This window comes from Vombatus ursinus, unplaced genomic scaffold, assembly GCF_900497805.2.
Source record: "Vombatus ursinus unplaced genomic scaffold, bare-nosed wombat genome assembly UNPS02014735.1, whole genome shotgun sequence".
NCBI classification, from domain to species: Eukaryota; Metazoa; Chordata; class Mammalia; order Diprotodontia; family Vombatidae; genus Vombatus; species Vombatus ursinus.
Genome location: NW_020954513.1, coordinates 506,917 through 528,084, shown reverse-complemented (window position 1 = coordinate 528,084; position 21,168 = coordinate 506,917).

Here is a 21,168-nt window from a genome sequence, read left to right as displayed (position 1 = left end):
GTCCAGAGGTACAAAAATAACTTGGGGGACTTACCAAAGAGTCAAGATATCCCACCCACGCTGGGTTTGAACATGGAATTTGAGTAAAACAGGATGGAGATATCTTTGTCAGCATTCTTATGGTTGCAGAAGTGAGCTTCATAACTGGTAAACAAGTAGTGAACATTACATTGAAATTTGAGACCCATTATAAAAGCCTGCTATAAGAACCTTTCTTACCTAATTATCCCTTTATGATTTATGTAAAATATCAAACTGATTAACACTGGTTGAAATAGAGTAGGGGTCCAAATGAATCATTTCTCACCAGCACTAAGATCATATTTCCATTTTGAATGTATTAGTTTTCCCAGCAGTTTTTCCTAGGTAATTTATGTTTTCCAGTATATCAAACAATGGTTCATGGAGTCCCACTGTTTCTGATTTTCTCTTCTCTAATCTGTTCCATAGATTTGTCTTTTTATTTTGAAAAAATCAGTACCTGATGGTTTTGATTATTGCTACTTTACCGTGTAGTTTGAAGCCTCTAAGTGCTATTCTACCTTCATCCTTATTTCTTTTCATCATTTCAGTTGATATATGAGACCTTGTGGTTTTCTAAATGATTTTTGTTACTTTTTTTACTCAAATTCTATAGTGTATCCTCTTGGTAACTTGACAGGTATAGCATAAAAACATTAAATTAGCTTTGGTAATATTGTCATTGTTTTTGTATTGGAATGGCCTAGTCATGAGCACTGAATATTCCTCTAGTTATGTTAATTTTTCTTTATTTCTTTAAGAAACCCCTTGTAAGTGAATCTATATAAGATCTGTGCCCTGATAGATCAGTCTCTATATTTTATGCATGTTTTAGTTATTTGCAATGGGATTTCCTTTTCTATTACAACTTTTTGGATTTTTTTTTTATTTTAAGCAAGTACAATTAATTTTTGAGAGTTAATTTTATAACCTTTAACTTTCCTGTCACAATGAGTATCTTTGTTGGTTTCCATAGATTTTCCTAGTATATCATCATATCATCAGCACATAGGGATAAGTTTATCTTCTCTTTGCCTATCTTTATATGTTTAATTTCTTTTTCTCATCTTATTGCTGTTGCTAGCATTTCTAGAACTGTGTCAAATGATAGGGGGAAGAGTGGGCATCTTTTATTACAACTGAATTTCTTGAGAAAGATTCTAGTGTATCCTCTTAGCATAAAATGCTTCCTTTTGGATTTTGATGCATTTATGATATTTAAAAATATTCTGCTATGCGGGTATGTTGTAGGGTTTCTAGCTAAAAAAAGTGCTACAGTTTGTTAGAGACTTTTTCTTCATTTATTGAGATAATCTTTTAGTTTGGGGTGTTTTTGATTTCTAATATGATTAATTACATTGATTGTTTTTCTGATATTCAACTAAATTTGCATCCTTCATATAAATCCCACTTAGATAATGAATGATTTCTTGGTTAAATTGCTCTAGTTTTTTTTTTTTTTTGACAGTGTTGTTTAAATTTTTTGAGTACATATTCATTAATGATTTTGACCTATGTCTTTTTTCTGTTCTTTATCCTTCCTCTAGTTTTGGTATTAGGACTATATTTGTCTCATAAAAGTATTCTGGTAGGGGACATTCTTTCTCAGTTGTGGAGATCAGTTTGTGAAATATTGGTATTAATTGTTCTTTAAAATCTTGGTAGAATTCTCCTATGAATCCATTGGGATCAAGAGTTTTTTCCTTTATTAGTTTCTTTACAGCTAGATCTATTTTGTTTTCTGAAATTGGGTTATTTAAGGTTTCAGTCTGGCCTTCTGATAGTTTGGATATTTTATTTTCTTGAATTTATTCCTCTATTTCTTTTGTGTTCTTAGTTGTGTTACCATAGAACTGTGTATAATATGTTGTGATTATTCTTTTTATTTTTTCTAGTTTTGCTGTGATTTCAGCTTACTCATCTGTTATTTTGTTGACTTCATCTCCTGCCCTCTTTTAAAAAATCAGATTATTTAATGATTTATCAATTTTATTAGTCTTTTCAAAGAAATAACTTTTAGTTTCATTTATTGTTTCTATGTTTTTTCTAATTTATGTTTCTTTTAAAATTTTTAATTCTCCTTTTGTGCTTATTTTAGATGTAGGTATTAGATTTTTAATTTTTTAATGCATATTCAATTTTTTATTCTTCTCTATTTCTATTTTGTTAGTGGATCTTTATAGAGATATGATTTTCCCACATAGAACTGCTTTAACAGTATCCTAGAAATTTTGGCATCTTGTTTCATCATCATCATCATCATTTTCTTTTACCTTATTATCAGTTGTTTCCATGATTTTTTCTTTGATAAATTCATTATTTGGGGTTTCATTGTTAAGTGTTCATTTCATTCCTACGGTTTTTTTTTGTTTGTAATCCCTGAACTGATGACAATTTTTATTGCATTATGGGTCTACAAAGGATGGATTAAACGTTTGTACCTTTTTACATTTGTTTGCAATATCTTTGTGCCATAATACATGGTCACTTTTGGTAAAATTTCCATGTGGGCCTGACAATCTTCTAAATACTTTGTCTATCCCATTTAGAAGATGTCCAAAAGTCTTTTAACTCCAGTTCTTGCCAGCAAATTGGTTAGTATTTTTTGTATTTTTGTTAGACTTATCTAAAACTAACAGTGGATTATTGACCTCTCTTGCTACAATTATGTTTCTGCTTATCTCTTCTTGTACTTCATTTAATGTTTCCTTTATCAATTTGGTTGCTAAGTCATTTAGGGCCTATAACTTTATTCCAGATATTGGTTTGTTGTCTATGGTTCTTTTCAAGATAATGTACTTTCCTTGTTTATCTCTTTGCATTTTTTGAATGTTTATTTTTGCTTTGTCAGATAGCATGATTGCCATTCCTACCTTTTTGGATTCACTAGATACCTAATACATTATTTTTCATCATCTGGGTTTCTTTTTTATATGTCTTTGTTTTTTAATTGTGCTTCTTGTAAGCAACAGCTTGTAGGATTTTGTATTATCTGATCTGCCACTTTTGTTTTATTGGATTGTTTCATGCCTTCACATTTAAAGCTGTGAATTAGATTTATATTTTCTTCTATTTGTCTATAGTATTTGTTTTTTCTAAGTTATGATTTTTCCCTCCTCTTTTGTAAACACAGTACTATATTCCTTCAGTTACTTTAGCTTGCTTTTTAAAGTGATCCTTTCCGCAGTGATCCTTCTATCCCTCCTCTCCAATTTCCTCCTCCTGTTAGTCTTTTTCTTTGTGATTTTATTTATTAATTCTTCTTTCTTTCCTGCTTTTATGGGTTTATTTAATTCTTCCCCCTTTTGTTCCCCTCTCATTTAATCAAATCTATACTTCCTTTCCCTTCTCCCCTCAAACTAGTCTTGTTTATTAGTTTGTATAGCTTCATCTTTTGCTTCCCTTTCCAGCGAAGGTTTTTCTCACAATCTTCATTTTATATCATATCTTTCTCTGTACTCATTATCTGGTTCCTGATCCCTCTAATTATATAGTCTCTTGCTATTTTCTCTATTTCTCATGGAATCAAAATTTTCATAATGTTCATTCCAGGCTCTCCACTTTAGGCAATTTCTGCCACTGACTTGTAGTGCTTGCCCCTTAGATGACTCTTTTCTGTTGTGCCTTACTTTCATAGCAAAGACAATTTCTGTAAATGCCCTATGATAGGACTACCACCACTACCCCCACATGTTAGTATGCTGATCACCACTGATTTATACCATCCACTTTGTTAGTATGTTTTCTCCATTTACCTCAAAATCTGCCTTGCCAAATTGATGCCCCCCCATTCTCCAAGGTGTCAGTAGTCCCCAGAAATTCCATCTCTACCCTTCTAGAGATAGAATAAGTTGTCTTTTTAAATATCAAAACACACAGACAACATACAAAACAAGGTCCCCATTTTCCTTCCCAGAACATTTCTATTCACACATAGGAACATTCATCAACGAAACTCTTTCTGATAACCAGAGCAAGGCCTCTCACTTTCCCTCCCCTCTTTTCAATCTGTCCCCCTTCATCCTTTCTGATTCCTCTATAAGTTCATCTCTTTTTCAGGACACAGGAATCCTTTTCCTTTCATTGCTAGCCCTTGATTTGATGGTATGTACGTGACACACTTGATTCTTTCTTCCTGTACCCCTTTCTTTTTCATCCATCCTTTCACTATGTAATATACCCTCCCATCAAAACAAATATAATTCCCCAAACTTACTTTTTCATTGTTACCTCCACCCAACTTCTGCCTTTACCTCTTTCTCTTTGTGTACATTTAGAAAGAAATTATCTTACTATTCTCTCTGTTGTCATTGTGTTTCTGCTGCTGTTCTTGACTTCTGCATTTGTTCACCGCTTATGCATTTCTTGTCTGGATTTTTTAAGAAACAAATAATCTCTTCAGGTCTGTTTTATTATTGAATGTCTATATTTTTTCATTTATGGTTAAACTTACACTTGTAAGGTAGGCAATTTTGAAATCCATCTTGAGCACCATTGTTCCTTATTCCATTCCCTCCTGTGTTGTCAGATCGTTGCAAAAGTCTTGTGCTTTTCAAATTTCCTTTCCTTTACTCTTATTGGAATTGGCTCAAAGAGTGAATAAAATAATCACTCAATTGGGTATAGAAATCTATCTCACCTTACAGGAAAGTAGGAGGGGAAGGAGATAAAGAACAGGAAAGGTGGTGTTGGTAGAAGGGAGGGCAGATTGGGGGAGGCAGTAGTCAGAAACAAAACACTTTTGAGGAGGGACAGGGTTAAAGGATAGAGAGGATAGAATAAACAGGGGGTAAATAGGATGGAGGGAAATACAGTTAGCAATAATAACTGTGAGAAAAATTTTGAAACAAGTCTCTCTGATAAAGGCCTAATTTCTCAAATATATAGAGAAATGAATCAAATTTATAAAAATAAGAGTAATTCCCCAATGGATAAATGATCAAAAGTTATGAACAGTCAGTTTTCAGATGAAGTAATCAAAGCTATCTATAGCCATATTAAAAATACTCTAAATCGCTTTTGATTGGAGAAATGTAAATTAAAACAATTTTGAGGTACTACCTCATACCTATTAGATTGGCTAATAGGAAAGAGAATGAAAATGACAAAAGTTGGAGAGGATGTAGGAAAATTGAGACACTAATGCATTGTTGGTAGAGTTGAACTGATTGAACTATTATGTAGAGCCATTTGAAACTATGCCCAAAGGGCTATAAAATCATGCATACCCTTTGACCTAGCAATACCCCTACTAGGTTGTATCCCAAAAAAAGATTAAAAAACAAAAAGGAAAAGGAACTATATGTACAAAAATTTTCATAGCAGCTTTTTTCTGGTGGTGAAGCATTGGAAATTGAAGGGATGCCCATCAATTGGGGAATGACTGAACAAGTTGTGGTATATGATTGTGATGCAATGCTATTGTGCTTTAAGAAATGATGAGCAAGATGTTCTGAGAAAAATCTGGTAAGACTTGCATGAACTAATTCAAAGTGAAATAAGTAGAACCAAGCGAACATTGTACATAGTAACAGCAATATTGTAAGAGGATCAAGTGTGGAATGACTTAGCTATTCTCAGCAATACAGTGATCCAAGACAACTCTGAAGGATTTATGATGAAAAATGCTATCCATCCCCAGAGAAAGAACTGATGTAGTTTGAATATAAATTGAAGTAGAATTTTTTTTACTTTCTTTTTCTTTTTTTTTGTTTGTTTTCTTTTATAACAAGACTAATATGCAAATGTTTTTGCATGACTGTACATGCATAAACTATATCAAATTGCTTGCCTTTCCCATGGAGAGGATGCAGAGAGGGAGGGAGGGAATTCTGAACTCAGATTTTTAAAAACGAATGTTAAAAATTGTTTTTGCATGTAATTGGAAAAAAATAAAATACTAAATAAAAAAAATCTTTCCTTTGTATTTGAAAGTCTTTCTCTTGTTTGCTTGAAGAGCTTTTGTTTTTTGAATTGAATTATTTAATTTAATTTGTTGTATTGGAGTGGTTATTTCAATTGGTCTTTCATTTTTTATGTTCACAAGTTCTAGACATTTGTTTTCTCTTATTTTAACAGTATTTTGCTGTTAAAGTTTTTGTCTTTTCAAATTCTTCTCGTAGCCTATGAACCTTAGCTTGTCTCTAAACATCCTGTCTCTGAAATTAATATTTTTCTCGAATTGTGATCATATTTTATTTAAATGATTTTTTTGCTTGTTTTCTTCTCAATTGTCCTACACTTCTCTGCATTGGAAGCTGGATTTAAAAGCATCCTAACCTCCTCCCATCTGGGTAATTCACCGTTCACCAGCCTGAGTCTCTGCTCCAATTAATTTTGAGGGGACAGGATTGGCTCTAGCTGAATGCTAAGCTCTTTACTTCTAGTTTAGTGGAGCTACACAACCCTCCTCAAATACGCAGTGACTTTTCCTGTGTCCTGTCTTGTTTTCTGTATCCTTCAGTTCTCTAGTCTAGCATCAGTAGTTCTGAGACCTACCACACTGGTGCTATGGGGTTATTTCTGTATTTTAGATCTTTGAGGTGTGGGGAAGAAACAGAGTGGGGTGTGATATTGAGCTCTATTTCAAGTCCAGACACATGCCCTGCCCCTTTCACTCTATTCCTGGATCTGTTATAGATACTTTGCTTGATCTCCAGCAAGCTTCTACCCCTGGAATGCTGTCCTAGAGATGGCTGTCTCTCACAGCATGAACAGATTTCCACAGTCTGTAGCCAGAATGTCTGCCATACTAGAGAAAGGAATGGGAACCCGGGTGGAGTTGGATTTTGTTGTTATCCCATGTATTGAATCCTTTGATTGGATCCTGCAGTTGTATTTGAGGCTCAGCTAACTCCGTTCTCACTGCCAGTAATGTGGGAAGTAAAGGAGGACTGCTATATGAGTGTGCCATAGAAGTCAAGTCATAGGTTTGTTTTGTTTTGCCTTCTTTGGGATTCTCTGTGTCCTAAATCATGGATGCAAGCTGATGATAATTCATCTTTGGTGAGTTATTTCTCTTTTGGAGATGTTTCCGAAGTCAAGGGATCAGAAAATATATAATCCTCTATCATGTTGATCATTATGACCTGAAAGTCTAATTCTTGTTTATTTCAATGATTTCTTTCTTTAACTCACTCACTATTTAGGATTTCACTGTTAAGTTTCCAATTTTGTTTGTGTCTTTTGTTTGTGGTTCCTGCACCATTTTATTATATTATGATCTGTAAAGGATATATTCACTATTTCTACTTTTTATATTTGTGTGCAGTGCCATAATTAATCATCAACTTTCTAAAAGTTCCATTGGTGTTGAGAAATATATATATATATATATATATATATATATATATATTTACATATACATATTTCCATTTAGAAGACAGCGCAAGTATTTTAATTCTACTTTCTCCGGTAATTTTTTCACTTCCACATTTTCTCTTTTATGTATCTTTCTGCTAGACTTACACAAAACTGAGAGAGGGACATTGAAATCTCCTATCACCATTATGTTACTGTTCATGTCTTCTTGTAGCTCAGTTAGTATTTCCTTCTGAATTTGGATACAAAGGCATTTGGAGCTTATAAGTTTATTCCAGATATTGGTTCATTTTCTATGATTCCTTTCCGTGATCTTCCATTTGTCTCTAACATTGCATTTTTTTCAGGCTATGATTTTTTCCACTTCTGCTGTAAGTAAAGTACTATGTCTCTTTAGATATTTTAGCTTAATCTTTCTCCTGATCCTCTTCCCATTTGTTACCCCTTTTGAAGTTTAGCTTATTAGCACCTTTTTCTTTCCTAATTTTATTTGGTTATTTAATCCTTCCCCTCTTTTCTTCCTCTCAGTAAAGTAGATTTCCTATTTCTCTCCTTTTCCTCAACTAGTTCTCTTTATTACGGTTTTTTGTTCTTTTTAAAGTACTTTTTAAATTTCAGTATTTACTCTCTGTTCTTTTTTTCTTTTTTCTTAAATTTATATTTATTTTGAAACCCAAATTTTCTCCCTCCCTTCAGTCCCTCTCCCACCTAGTGAAAAGGCAAGAAATATGGTGCCCAGTATATTTATGAAGTCATGCAAAACCTATTTCTGCATTAGCCACATCTCAGGAAAAGAAAAAAAGCAAGAGAAATAAAAGAAAAAATATGATTCAGTCAGCAATATGAGTCCATCAGTTCTCTCTGTAAATGGATAAAATTTTTCATTATGAGCCCTTTGGAGATTTGGTAGATCATTGTATTGAACAGAGTTATTAAGTCTTTAACAGTTGATTATTTTTATAATATTCTTCTTGCTATGTACATTGTTTTCCTGTTTCTGTTAACTTACCTTTGTATCAGTTCATGTAAGTCTTCCCAGGTTTTTTCTCAATCCATTTCCTTCATCAGTGTCTTAAGATATAATAGTATTCCGTCATATTTGTATTCTATAACTTCTTCTGTCATTCCTCAACTAAAGGACATCCCCTCAGTTTCTAATTCTTTGCCACCACATAAAGAACTGTTATAAATATTTTTGTGTATATGGATCCTTTTCCTTTTATTTTGATATCCTTGAAGGATAAACCTAGTGGAGGTAATAATGAGTCAGAGGTTATGCACAGTTTTATAATGCTTTGGGCATAGTTCCAAATGTCCTCCAGAATGGCTGGGCCAGTTCATATTTGCTCCTTTTTCTATAAAGAATTTTTCATTTATTTTCTTCATTGTCCATCCTCTCCTTTTTCTACTCTTCTCTGCTTCCTGACCTCTATAATCATCTATTCTCTCATGTACTAAAAATCTCTAAGGTAATCACTCTGGTCTCTCTTTCCTAGACATTTTCTGTCCATGCTTTGTAGAACTTGCCCTTCAAACTGCCTTCTCTTCTGACTCATTCCCAGGAAAATACCAATTTTTTTCAGCTGACAGAGGAGATACATTCTTCCATGGCAGAATGCCCTCCCATATAAAATCCCTGATTTTAATTCTCACTATTGACCTATATCCTTTTCTTGGTTACCCTCCTTCCCTATTTGCCTCCAGATCTCCTACCTAGGTCCATTCCCCCAGGCTCCAGTTGCTTCAAGAATCTCCAACTCTCTTCTTCCTGAAGTGGGACAAGTGGTCTTTTCAAGCACCAATTTCCCACACACAGTACCCAATCTCCTTTCATCAAATATTTCCCTTTACTCATAGGAGCATTCATCAATGGAAACCCTTCCTGCCACTAAAACAAAGCCCCCCTCTTTTTCACTCCTTTTAAATCTTTACCTCCTCATCCTCCTCCCTGCAGGCTTTTCTCTTCCTGAAAGACCACACGAATCACCTTCTCCTTCTTGTTAACCCTCAATTTTACCTGTGTGCAGCACACATCCTTTGCTCCCCTCCCTCTTCCACACATAATCCTATTTTTTGATGTAGTCCCTTAAAAATATTGATACACCTATAGGTTAAGTGTTGTGAGTTTCTGTCCATAATGCACCAGGCCTGCCTCTTGATGTAACCTCCACCTAACTTCTATCTTCATCCTTGTCTCCTTGTATGCATTTAGAAAGAAGTCTCTTATTGATCTTCTTCATCTCACTCTCTTGTTGATGTCTTTGGTTTTTATTCACTCCTCCTACATTTCAATTGTTTCAGATTCTCAAGAAGCAAATAATATCTTCAGGTCTAGTTTTCATGTACCTTTTTATTGTTTAATGTCAAACTTTTTTTCATTTGTGGTTGAGCTCAGACTTGCAGGGTAGTTTATTCTATACTACATCCTGATTTCTGTTTTTCTTCAGAACACATTGTTCCATTCCCTCCTGAGTTTTTTATGGGTGCAGGATAGTATTGTGTCATTTGAATTCCCTTTGATTTGTATTTTAAAGCCTTTTTCTTGGTAATTTGGATAATTTGTTATTTCTGTATTGAATTATTAAATTTAACTCATCATGTGTTTAGAATTTGGAAGCCTTAGGTTTTGTTCTAGAGTTGACCTATGAATAATTATAATTGGTATTTGAATTTCTGTATTCAGAAATTCTGGGTAGTTTTGTTGTATTATTGTTTACTTTGTGGTTTTCAACTCTTTTGACTTTTCATTTTCTTCTGGAAGACCTACAATCCTTAGGTTGTCTCTATACATACTGTTTTCAAGATCAGTATGTTTTCCTTAAATAGAAAGCATGTTTTCTTTTAATATTATTGCCTTTTTATTTTCTTCCTTTACATTGTCCTTCACTTCTGTGTATTTACATTCTCAATCAGTAGTCCTGTAATGAAAATTTCCATCACACATTCAAGTTTTTCTGTTCTGCCAATTATTTTTTCCACAGTACATAAATTCAGATGTCAGAGTTTTAATTTCTCTTTTAAATCACTCAGGATCAATATATTGTGGTTCCATGTTCTCCACAAATTCCACAGAGACCTCTGTCTCATCAAGTGTTGAGTCATTTTCCTTTGTTTTGCAGTATTTTTTCATAGAAGATTGAACTAATTTATTAAATCTAGAAATATATATTCTTTGATTGTCAGTTTTCCCCGTTGAAATATCTGCTTATGTTCAAGGTCTTTCAAATTTTTTCCTCCTGAGGTCTTTGGTAATGTCAATTTTTTATTCCCCTTATTTCCCCCTATTGCTTATTTTCTGCCTTCCTCTACTCTGATGAAGGTTTCCCTGGTGGTTAGTTCTCAAGGCATCTCAGACTCTTCCCACACTAAGTATTTCCCTACAACTCCCTGAAAATGAGCACTGATAAAACAAATTAATGGCTCTATTAGACTACAAGAAATATTAAAACAAAGTCAAAAGAATTCAAAACAATGAATGAAAATGTATGGCATTTCATATCAAAAGTAAGTGACCTGAAAAAAGACATCCAGGAGAGAGAATTTAAAAATCATCAGACTACCTGAATGCCATGACCAAATAAAGAGCCTACACATCATATTTCAAGAAATCATAAAAGAAAGCTGCCCAGATCTTTCTGAATGAGAGGGAAAAGTAGAAATATAAAGAATCTGCTAGTGATCTCCAGAAAGAAATAGAGAAATAAGTATGGTTTGAACTTACTCATAAAATTGAAGAGGATTGCTAAAGAGATTAGAAACCAGAATTACAAGAAATACACTTGAAACAGAAAAATATGCAGAGCTGAAATAAGGGTGGAATAGAAACTATTTTGTTAATGCTAAAGTAAAAAAAGGATAAGGGTAGCAGTAATGATCTCACACAAAGCAAAAACAAAAATACGCCTAAATAAATAAACTCACCAATTACATTTTGATAGAAAGTACCACAGATAGTAAATTGATTTCAGTTATAAAACATATATGCCCAAAATTACATAGCATTTGTATTTTTAAAGGAAATGTTAAATTAGAGGGCAAATAAATAGTAGAAATATAATAATGTAGGGATACAATTATACCACCCCAAACCTACCAAATGCTAATAAAAAAATTAAAATAACTTTAAAATTATGTAAAATAAAATAATAAAACTTTAAAAATTGAAGTAACTTTAAAAATAAGCAATTAAAATATCTTAATCCTAATGAATGGATTGGTTGAAAAAATAAATTATAGAATAAAAAATTTCAGTAATGATCATAACAAAAATGAGAGAATATAGCAAATTTTTTATGTTACAGATCTAGCAGTTAGAGAAAAATTAATATCTCTAAACACTTTAATCAAAGAAAGAGCAGATCAATGAATTAGACATGTACCAAGAAAAAAACCCCTAGCAAGTCAATAAATTAAAATGCCTCATTTAGACACCAAATTAGAAATCTTGAAAATTTGAAATTAAAGAAAGTGAAAGAAAAAAAATAACATGATGGTAATAAATAAAACTAGCAATGCTTTTTTAAAAAAGACTAATAAGATAGACAAAGCATTGAGTAACTTGATTTTTAAAAGAAAGAAGCCAAATTGTCAGTACCAAAAAAGTTTTAATGTGAATTCACTATTAATGAAGAAGTAACAAAAGAAGCTGTTAACAAGCATTTCACACAATTATGTGCTAATGAAACTAGCAAGTTGAAAAAATTAATAAATATTTACAGAAATATGAACTTTCCAGATTAACACAACTAGAAATAGAGGTGCTAAACCTATTTTAGAATAAGTGGAACAGGGCCAGTTGAACAGGGCATAAATGAACTCCTAAAGAAAAAAAAGACCCTAGGAACTTACATGTGAATTATATCAAATATTTGTAGAACAATTAATTCCACTATGACAAAACTGATAAACAAAATAGGAAATGAAAAGGTACTACCAAATTCCTTCCAGTATGGTCTTGGTAAGCAAAACAGGGAGAGGCAGAACATAGAAAGAAATTTACAGATTATTATTCCTCATTAATATTGATGCAAAAAATTAAATAATACATTAGCTAGGGGACTACAGTAACACATTATAAAGATTAAACAGTGTTACCAGGCTAGATTTATGTCATGAATGCTGTGATAGTTCAAAAGCAGGAAAACTATGAAAATTATTATCCACATCTTAAATAAGAGTGACAAAAGTCATCGCATTTTATCAATAAATGCAGAAAAAGCTTTTCACAAGATATAGCACCCATTCATTCATTAAAAAAAACAAATCTAGAAAGCATAGGAATCAAAACTTTTCCTTTATATGATAAATAGTATCTGCCTAATATCAAAAGACAGCATTATTTGTAATTGGAGTAAACCAGGGCCCTTTCCAATAAGATCAGGGGAAAAGGAAAGATGTTCATTATCACCATTCCTATTCAATATAATGCTGGAAATGATAGTTATGGCAAATAAGATAAGAACAGGAAATTGAGCAAATAAACATAGGCAAAGAGGAAACAAAGTTACCACTTTCTGTAGTTTATATGATGATTTAGTATAGAACTCTAGCAACAACTAAAAACCAAGTTAACAATGAACAAGCTTAGAAAGTTGCTTGATATAAAATAATCTCAAAGAAATCATCAGTTTTTCTGTATATTATATTATCCAAAACATCTAGCAAAAAGAGATAGAAAGATAAATTCCATTTAAAATAACTGAAGAATAAAATACTTGGGAGTTGCCCTTCCAGAACACACACAAAACTCTATCAACACAATTACAAAACATGCTTTAAAGAAATAAAGACAAATATAAATAGAGAAATATTAATTGCTCTTAATTAGGCTGAGCTAAAATAATAAAAATTACAAAAAGCTTAGTTAATACATTTGTATATATACATCTCATATATTTTATATGAGATATATATATATATATATATATTTGTCCAGTGCTGTTTCTATCAAGCTATCAAAAGATTACTTTCTAGAGCTATAAAAAAATAATAGAAATTGCCATATGGTGGAAAAAAAAGTTTTAAAATAAAAAGGGATTTAATGCAAGCCTGAGAAGTATGAGTTATCAAACTATACAATAAAACCATAATCATCAAAGCAATTTGGTACTGGGTAAGAAATAAAGAGGCTGATCAGTGGAATAGATTAGGTACACAATGTAGGTAGGTGTTTAGATAAGTAAGTAGGTAGGTAGGTACACAGTGACCTAGTATTTTAAAAACCCAAAGATCTAAGCTATTGGGGTAAGAACTCACTGTTTGACCAAAACCATTGAGAAAACTGGGGCAGCTAGATGGCTTAGTGGATAGAGCTCTTGGCCTAGAGTCAGGAAGATCCGAGTTCAAATTTGGCCTCAGACCCTTAGGAGCTATGGGACCTTGGACAAGTCACTTAAGTTCTGTTTGCCTAGGGGTTAGCAAGGTGGCTCGATGGATAGAACTCTGGGCCTGGAGTCAGGAAGATCTGAATTCAAATGTAGTCTCAGATACTTACTAGCTGTGTGACCCTGGGCTCTGCTTGCCTGGATTACAATTGGAGAAGGAAATGGCAAACCACTCCTGTATCTTTGCCAAGAACACCCCATGGACCATTTCACAAAGGATTGGGCATGACTAAATGACTGAACAGCAACAAATTGGGAAAACTAGAAAGTAGTCTGACAGAAACTAGATAATGACCACATTCCATGCCATGGTAAGCTCCAAATAGGTATGTGACCTAGATATAAAAAGGGACATCATAAGCAAATTAGAGGAATATGGAAAAAATCACCTAAGAGATCAATACATAGAGGATGAGTTAATGATCAAACAAGAGATACAGTGGTTCCCAGGAAGTACAACAGATAATTTTTATTATGTCAAATGAAAATATTTTGTATAATGCAATTAAATATTACAAGAAATGGAGGAAAGTGGGGGAAAATCTTTGCAGCAAGTTTTTATAATAAAGTTCTCATTTCTAAGATAAATAGGGAACTGAGTCAAATTTACAAGAATAAAAGTTATTCCCTAATTAATAAATAGCCAAAGATATGAATAAAAATTGTTATGAAGAAATAATTCATGTTATCAATAGCCACAAGAAAAATTACTTTAATTCCATAATAAAGAAGTACAAATATACATTAGAATATATATCTCTTACCCATAAAAGTAACTCTGAGGTAGCACTTCACACATGTCAGATTGACCAAAATGACAAAAAAGAAAATGACAGATGCTGGAGGGACTGTGAGAAAACATATACTTTAATATTGGTAGCTCTGTGAACTGGTCTGAACTATGTCAAAAGTGTTATTCAGCTGAGTATATTCTTTTACCCAGTTTTACCACTACTAGTTCTATTCTCCAAATAGTTCAAAGAAGGAGTAAAAGGACCGTTATTCACAAAAAATAATTGTAGAAGCTCATTTTATGGTGGCAAAGAATTGGAAACTGAGGGGATGCCCATGAACTGAGGACTGCCTGAAAGAAATTATGGTATATGAATATGATGAAATACTCTTGTGAAATAAAAAAAGATGAAGGAGATGGTTTAAGAAAAACATAGAAAGACTTATATGAATTGATGCAAATTGAAGTGAGAAGAACCAGGAGAAAAATTTATATGATAACAGCAATATTTTAAAGATGATCAACTTTGGAAGACTTCAAACTTGTGATCAACACAACAACCAACCACAATTCCAGAGGACTCATGATAAAGCATGCTTCCCAGTTCCAGATAGTGAACTAATGGAGTCAGAGTGCAGATAGAAACTTCTTCTCTTTCTTTCTTTCTCTTTCCTTCTTTCTTTCTCTTTCTCTTTCTGTCTTTCTCTTTTTTTTTCTTTCTTTCTATCCTTCCTTCCTTCCTTCCTTTCTTCCTTCCTTCCGTTCTTTTTTCCTTCCTTTTTCCTTCCTCACTCCCTCCCTCCCTTCCTCAAACCTCCAATAGGATTGGTAATCCAATAATACCAATAGCTAATTAGGAGGTTTCTCCTATAAAGAGATTTTTTTATGCCCACCCACTCCCAGTACTAACAGAGCGTATTCTATCTTCCTGCATGTCTGTTTAGGAGGATACCTAGACAAGAATAGTTACCTAGCAGCCAGGAACCATTAGTTTAGAGCTTCCCTTTGAAAAGATAGAAGTATTATCAATAAGCTCCTCTCAGTGATGGCCCAGGCCTAGAGAGAATTGACAGAAATCAGGAAGGAATAGAACCCCACACCGTACAGGTCCCTTAGGAAGTAATTGGATAATAAAATGAACGGGGAATTCATAATGTGGGATGTTCCTTGTGTAGTTTGTCCTTCGTTCTCCAAAAGGACCATGACATCAGGAAGATGATGCCATAATTTGCAAGTAAATTGGATTTGAGTGTGGGAAGGCTGTGCAAAGTCACCAGCCTCACTTTCTCCTCCAGAACTATGTGGGTCCAGTGGCCAGATATAGATTAGGATAACTGGAGATGGCCCCAGGATGCTCCTTAAACATTTGAAACTAAGGTAACAGAAGCAGCATCAGGTAGGGAAGCCAATAATAATGTTTCAATAGCAGGGTGACATCAACAAATGTTAGGAATCTATAGATATCTGATTTCCAAAGAGAATGGATTGTAAACTTTAAAAATTATAAAACCATACCAGTCTTTCAGATAAGACTATCAGATATCTATTTTGACGAAAGTGCCAGAGGATTTTAGATCCAAATATATAAGTATAACACATCAAATCTTGAAGAAGAAGCAGTTCTGTTACAGAGGCTTTATAAGACTAAGGTTCCTCTTAGTTTTCAGGAAATGAATAATGAAGCTTCATCATTGTGTCAGATCCTAAATTCAATTTTACACGAATGAGTACTTTAAAGAAGTATCTGAAACTAGCACCACTTTTCCCAATTGACATCATTTCGCACCAAACTAAGACCCTACAGCTTATGTAGGAAATCTGGTTTTGGACCTATTCACTGATACCAAGGTCCAGGATTGCCTGAGGCATTGCAATAATACAGATTCCGGACCAGATGGCATTGGGTGCTGGATTTGGGACAAAATGATATAAAGGGCCACTTTCACACTTATTTTTTAAAACCTCACATAAATGTAAAAATCCCAGAAAGAGTGGCAGGTCTATGGTGTCATTTTCATTTAGAGGAAAGGTAATAAGAATTAGTTCTATAAATGTAGACCCATATCCTTGAGTAACATCATAGGTAAGACCTATCCCTCACTTCTACCCAAAAGAGTAAGGGATTAGAGCCCTAAGAATGTATGCCTCCATGGGTTGCAGAAGGGTTTCATGCCACCTGATGGCTACTATGAACATAATTTCCTCCTTTATTTTATCTTGGATGATACCAAAGAGAAAAAAACATGTTTTGTGTAGCCTGGTTGGATCCCACAAATGTATTCATTGCAGTGCCACAGAAGACCATCTGCTTGGAAATGAAAAGTGCTGGCTTGCAAGATGAGGCAGAGACTGTAACAGACCGCTCAGTCCCCTACTTGTGTCAGGGATGACTGTTCTTCAAGCATTGCCATTTATGCTAAGGTCAGGAAAGACTGTCCCCTCAGCCCAATAGTTTTCCATTTAATTTGCAACTGGTAATCCATGCCTTGATTATCTTGATAATCCATGCCTGACTAAGCTATTATAAGGTGTCACATCTGTCCTGCCCTGTTTTTTAAGTTTTGAGTTCCAAATTCTATTGCTCCTTTCTTCCCTTCCCCATTCTGAGACAGTAAGCAATCAGATATAGGTTATACATATGCAATCATGTAAAATATTTCCATATTACTCATTTTGTACAAGAAGACTTGAATAAAAGAAAAAGAAATAAAGAAAGTGAAAAATGGCATGCTTCAGTCTGTATTTAAACAATAACAGTTCTTTCTCTGGAGAAGGATGGTATGCTTCATCATTAGTCCTTTGGGATTGTCTTGGATCATTGTATTGCTGAGAATAGCTAAGTCATTCACAATTGTTCATCATACAGTATTGCTGTTACCATGCCCAATGTTCTCCTGGTTCTGTTCACTTCACTTTGCATCAGTTCATGTAAGCCTTTCCAGGTTTTTTCAAAATCATCCTGCTTGTCATTTCTTATACCACAATAATATTCCATTACAGTCGCATACCACAGCTATTCAGACATTCCCCAGATGATGGGTATCTCTTCAATTTCCAATTTTTAACCCCCACAAAAAGAGCTACTATAAATATTTTTGTACATGTAGGTCCTTTTCACTTTTTTTGATGTTTTTGGTATATAGACTTAGAAGTGGTATTGCTAGATCAAAGGGTATACACAGTTTTATAGTTTTATAGCCTTTGGCCATAGTTCCAAATGGTTCTCCAAAATTGTTGGATCAGTTCACAGCTCCACCAACAGTACATTAGTGTCCCAATTTTCCCACATTCCCTCCAACATCCATCATTTTTCCCTTCTGATAGGTGTTGAGCTGGTACCTCAGAGTTGTCTTAATTTGCATTTCTCTAATCAATAGTGAATTAGAGCATTTTTTCATATGACTATAGATAACTTTAATTTGTCTGTCTGAAAACTGCCTATTCATATCCTTTGACCATTTATAAATTGGGGAATGACTTGTATTTTTATAAATTTGACTCAGTTCTCTATATGTTTGAGAAATGAGGCCTTTATCGGAGATACTTGATACAAAAATTTTCCACCAGTTTTCTGCTTTCATTTTAATTTTGGTTGCATTAGTTTTGTTTGTAGAAAACCTTTTTAATTTTATATCATCAAACTTATCTATTTTACATTTTCTAATGCTCTTTTTATTTTCTTTGCTCCTAAATTCTTCCCTTATCCATAGATCTGACAAATAAACTATTCCATGCTCTCCTAATTTGCTTATGGTATCACCCCTTATGTCTAAATCATGTACCTATTTTGACCTTATCTTGGTATACTGTGTGACATGTTGATCTATACCTCGTTTCTGCCATACTTTTTTCTAGTTTTCCCAGCAGTTTTTGTCAAATAGTGAGGTTTTGTTCCAAAGGATATTTGGGTTTATCATATACTAGATTACTATGGTCATTTACTATGATGTAATGTGTACCTAATCTATTTCACAGTGGTGGATTTCCATGCCACCCTTAGACCAAGCCAGATATTATATAGAAACAAAACAAAGAAGGCATAGTGCCAGGGATGGCCCAGGGTCACGTGCAAGTTTTCCCATGAGAGTTGTTTTACTGTTTACAATAACCATGATGTCATAGGTCATGTTCTGAGGCTCTTGTTGCCATCATACAGCTATGAATTGTATGACAAGAGAAATAATGTCCTGGCTTATACAGACTATCTTAAGATTTATCTCCTACCCGTGGGTGATAAAAGTAAATTTTCTCTTTATTTCCCTAATTTTTTATGGTATGATTCTTAATATTAAAGGTCATATGTCCATTTAGAATTTATTGTGCAATATGGTGTATGCTGTTGGTCCAACTTTATTTTCTTCCTGACTATTTTCTAGTTATCCCAGCTTTTATCAAATAAGGACTTTATTCTTAAGTTAGGTTTCAGGTTTATCAACCATGGTATATGAGGTTCTAGTGTTACTGGTTCTCCCATTTTAGTTTGTTCCATTGATATACTTTTTTATTTTTAAACAATTCAGATGTTTTGATGACTGCTGGTGTATAGTATAGTTTGAATTATGAACATGTGACTAAACCCTTTCATTTTTAAAAATTTGGGGGTAATTTCCCTTTATGTATTAGGTCTTTTTCACCATATGTATTTTATTGTTATTTAATTAGTTGTGATAAAAAGTATCATTTTTATCATTTCATTGCTATAGAATTCAATTGGTAAATTTCTGTGGAGAGGATTGTCATTTTATTATATTGCCATGACCTAGGTGTGGGCACTGAACATCTTTCTGGTTTTTAAAGCTATTCTTTATTTCTTTAGGAACAACTTTTAATGAAATCTACACAGTTATCTAGTATGCTTTGGCAGACTGATCCCCAAATATTTTATGCATCTTTTCATTATTTTCACTGGGCTAGGGATTACGAGCTCCAAACCATGCCCTACCTCTCCACTTCCAGCTTCCACCTTTTCCCTTACCAGAATGTAAACTCATTGTGGGCAGAGATTTCCTTACTTGCTTGTGTTTTCAGGTTCAGCAATTATTACAGTGCATGGCCCATAGAAGGCACTTAATAATTGCTAAATCTCTGTCCATCTATCTATCAAATGATACTAAAGGTACTCATACCCAACACTACCTTACCCCCACCTTGATTGGAGAGTAGAACCATGAACTCCAAAACCCCCAATTAAGGAGATGGTTGAGGACAGACACCTCATTTACCTACTGGCTGTACTACTTAGGACTTCTCTTACTTCTCATGCCCCTGTGTTATGTACCTGACTCCTATTTCAACTTCCTTTTCTGTTTTCTTCCCAGATTAAACTCCAAGCTCCTTGAAAGCAGGGGCTATTTTCCTTCATCTTCTTTTTTGTATTATTATTCTAAACACTTAGGACAGTTAATGTGACTTTATGGGCCTATATCTCTCAGCCCCTATATCCAAGTGGTTTCCAAGTCTTGTCATTATTATATTAACTATATTAACTATCATTCACCACTGGTTTCTACTTCTCGCTTTGAACTTCTTCCTTGTTCCAGTTTTTCATCTTGAAGCTTGACTTTTACTTTTGAATTCACACCTTGAAAGTATCCTCCACTTCTGAAGCTTCTACAGCTGATTGGACAGCTCCTCCTGGGGTCCAGGCCCGCTATGCATCATTCTTCTTCAGGCAGCATTACTATAGAATTCTTCTACCATGCCAACCCCAACTCACCATGGCTTTTTGGCTTTTTCTGTGCTGTCTTCTTCTGTTATAAAGTCAGCTCCTTGAGGGCTGATTTTATTTCTACATTTATTTATATTCACAGTGCTTAGAATAGTGCCTAACGTATAGTACATGTTAAATAAATGCTTATAGACTCCCTGATTCATGCAGTCTCATCTTTCTGACCTGGACAATTGCAGTAACTTGACTGATCTACCTTCATAATGTCTCTCTACTCTGTAATCCTTCATCCACTCAGATCCACAAAGTCTTCCACATCTGCTTGTTTCAGTCTCCTGTCCAATAAACTCTGAAATACTCCAGGACCTCTAGAATCACATATGGACTCTTGTTTTTGTCACTGAATGACATTTGTAACCTACATTCTACCTTTCTAACCTTCCATCCTAGATACTCTGCTTTCTTCCTCAGTGGTATATTTGTAGAAGATGGCAAGTTCAAGGCTATGACCATTGGGTGTGGCTGAGGTGGGGGAGAGCACAAGGACATGAGAAGTGAGTAGGTTGTGGAACTGAATGATTAAGGATGTTTTAGGGAGAATCAATATGTAAGTTGAAGTCCACTATTATGTGGCCAGGAGTTGCAGAGAAAAAAAGGTGAGTTATTTACTAAACTCAGTGAGGAAGGAAGAAGGATGACCCATGTCTATAAACAACAGCTACCAAGATTCTGATTGGGTGGTAGATATGAAAAGCATGAACCTCAAATTCTCCCCAAGGCCATCTCCCTTGTATTAGCCACTTTTTCCACTTTTCTCCATCTTGCCCCCTTGATTTGCCATTTCAACTTTACACTGTTCTCCTCTCCTGAATCCCTAGCCATCTTATCATTTCACTAATTATGTTCTGCCAGGTCACAGACTGGGTTCTGTCAAAACAGTTACTACCTTTACTCTTATAATTGTACTGCTGAATGAAGGTGGAGAAAGTCATAAAACTATTCTGGTTAAATGCACTATAAATTTATTTTACATAGTTTCAACT